At 49.6% G+C, this 2,500-nt stretch overlaps 5 non-coding genes across 5 annotated transcripts in view; 4 read left to right on the forward strand and 1 right to left on the reverse strand.

Moving 5' to 3' along the window:
* Window positions 1–74, forward strand: part of LOC131453954 (U5 spliceosomal RNA) — a 113-nt gene extending 39 nt beyond the window's left edge. Inside the window, exon 1 of the small nuclear RNA XR_009238640.1 lies at window positions 1–74. This exon is cut by the window's left edge and continues 39 nt beyond it. This is a non-coding gene — a small nuclear RNA (U5 spliceosomal RNA).
* A 179-nt stretch (window positions 75–253) lies between these two features.
* Window positions 254–446, forward strand: LOC131454531 (U2 spliceosomal RNA). Its single transcript, XR_009239191.1, has one exon. It is a non-coding gene; the product is annotated as a U2 spliceosomal RNA (small nuclear RNA).
* Window positions 447–577: 131 nt separating this feature from the next.
* Window positions 578–696, reverse strand: LOC131453882 (5S ribosomal RNA). The gene has a single exon (XR_009238574.1). It is a non-coding gene; the product is annotated as a 5S ribosomal RNA (ribosomal RNA).
* A 402-nt stretch (window positions 697–1,098) lies between these two features.
* Window positions 1,099–1,262, forward strand: LOC131454456 (U1 spliceosomal RNA). The gene has a single exon (XR_009239120.1). It is a non-coding gene; the product is annotated as a U1 spliceosomal RNA (small nuclear RNA).
* Window positions 1,263–1,907: 645 nt separating this feature from the next.
* LOC131454099 (U5 spliceosomal RNA) lies at window positions 1,908–2,022 on the forward strand. The gene has a single exon (XR_009238778.1). It is a non-coding gene; the product is annotated as a U5 spliceosomal RNA (small nuclear RNA).
* The last annotated feature ends 478 nt before the right edge of the window (window positions 2,023–2,500 follow it).

The raw sequence follows: 2,500 nt of genomic DNA on the forward strand, positions 1-2,500 counted from the left end.
TTTTACTAAAGACTTCCGTGGAGAGGAACGTCCGAGAGTTTAAGTTATTTTTGGTGGGCTTTGCTGTATGGCTGCGCCCTTTGAGTGTGTCAAATGTCAAGCAGCTGTCCGTCACGGCTCAGAGGTGCGCTTAGATCACCTGGGGGCGGAGGTGATCGGCAGCAGCCTTTGTTATGCGCACTTCAGAAACATGGCACCACAACAAGTAACTTGTGCGCCAAGATCTTGAGTTGGCCCAAGACACTGGCGGGCCATCGCTTCTCGGCCTTTTGGCTAAGATCAAGTGTAGTATCTGTTCTTATCAGTTTAATATCTGATATGTCCTCTATATGGGGATTAAATATTAAATGCATTTTTGAGCATTGGGCGGTGAAACCTGGGGCTTGCTCTCTTCACTCCTTGCATTGACCTGGTATTGCAGTGCCACCAGGAACGGTGCACCGTTCTCTTTTTTTCTGTGAAAACCAAAGCAAGGCTGAAACTGGAAGGACATTAACGTGTGCCCGTGCGTCAACGTAATTGCAAGCCCACGTTTCTTGTAAGGAAGCAGCAGTGTCAAAGCGTGCTGCAGTGTAAAAGCTTACAGCACCTGGTATTCCCAGGCAGTCTCCCATCCAAGTACTAACCAGGCCCGACCCTGCTTAGCTTCCGAGATCAGACGAGATCGGGCGTGCTCAGGGTGGTGTGGCCGTAAGCCGACGGGCAGGTGACACAGACTCCTTTTATAGACCAGGCAAGGCCCCCTGCTCGTGGAGGGGCTCAAAAGTCAGCCTTCCGAACACACTGCACTTGAGCCTTTATCGCCACTACCTGCTACACTCTATTCCAGTATTTGGAAGCTACACCAAGATGGGTAAGCTGCTGTTGGTGCCGTCAGGTCCAGTTGTTGCTGAATCTATAGGAAATGACAGCCAGGTATGCCAGTGAAAAGGTCGAGTGTTTCCTCTCCAATGTGTGCTGGAGGTTGAAGTTGAACACAGCACAGCATTAACGAGCACCTGAGTCAAGGCATTGCGCTCTGGGACTATCCATTTCCTGCACCATCGGCCAAAGAGCTGTGTCTGGGAACAGCCACCCAGTGCTGGGCAAGTACACCTCATACTTACCTGGCAGGGGAGACACCATGATCAAGAAGGTGGTTCACCCAGAGCGAGGCTCAGCCATTGTACTCTGGTTGTGCTGACCCCTGCAAATTCCCCAAACGTGGGAATCTTGACTGCATAATTTTTGCTGGTGGGGTACTGCGTCCGCGCTCTCCCCCGATGACGTAGTTGTAAGCAAAGGTCAGCCGCCCAAAGTTCCGCCTTGTGTGCCCATCTCCAGGCTTCTCACGTGCTCGCAGAGCGACATCCCCAGTCTTTCCAAGTTGCTGGGAACGGGATGGTTGTGGGTGTTGTCTTTTAGCTCTAAGGAAATGTCATGCTCCCTTTCCCGGCTCTTTGTAGGAGAACTGGATTGTTGGAGATGGATCCATGGCCATCATGCCAAGGGTTAATACTTTGGCGCTTGTTCCGTCCACTCCTGTACATTGACCTGATATTGAAGCGATGCCAGGAGCAGCTCACCATTTCAGAAGCCCGGAGGAGCTGGGAAACGGCCCGGCAGTTTGTACTGCTCGGTGTGACACAGAGCTACTCTGCTCATGCACTCACATCTACCACTAAACCTTGGAGGTGTGCCCGGGAGCGAGGAATGTGCCACAGCCTCAGCGATTGATAGAAAACTGCAGCACACAACCAACAGTAAGAATGCGCTTCCAAACATGCAGTCAAATGTGGGCGGTTGATTGGCCGGCAAACCAAAAACGTTGAAGAAAGGCTGTCCCAAGGTGGCCGGCCGGGCCGACCGAGACCGTGGTGACTCCGGCGGATAGACTCCTTGGCTGCTCTCAAGGAGAGGGTCTATGTCGACTCTGGTTTTTCTTCAAAATGCACAAGTCTTTCGCCTTTTACTAAAGACTTCCGTGGAGAGGAACGTCCGAGAGTTTAAGTTAGTGATGGTGAGATGAAGCCTCATGAGGCATTGAACCACTTGAGCCAATTGGTTCGAGAAAGGGTTCATTTCTCGAAGCTTCATGTGCACACGAAACCACCTACTGGCCAAGTGTATAATCACAGGCAGCTGTATCTGAACCACATAATGTGTGATGAATTGAATTGTTGTGTCTGTTAGAAATGACTATGAATTACAAAAAATGTGTGACCAAATAATTTCTGTTTAATACATTGTTTGAATGTATTGTGTGTGTATATCTTCCCAAAATGGTAATATCATAATATGGCAGGTTGTGCAATGTTTTTTCTGAAAATGGCATCGGCGTAATCAGGCAGAGGACAATGAAAGTGCTTGTGGAACTAGGAAAAGGGCACAGATTATGCTTGTGTAACTTGGACAATGATGAGCCTCGCTGGCTCCATCCTATATCACCTATCCTACTCTCCTCACTCTCCTAAATCTCTCTCTCTCCCTCTCTCCCTAAACTCTCCAAACTATCTCCAAA

Source organism: Solea solea, unplaced genomic scaffold (assembly GCF_958295425.1).
Source record: "Solea solea unplaced genomic scaffold, fSolSol10.1 scaffold_37, whole genome shotgun sequence".
Lineage (NCBI taxonomy): Eukaryota > Metazoa > Chordata > Actinopteri > Pleuronectiformes > Soleidae > Solea > Solea solea.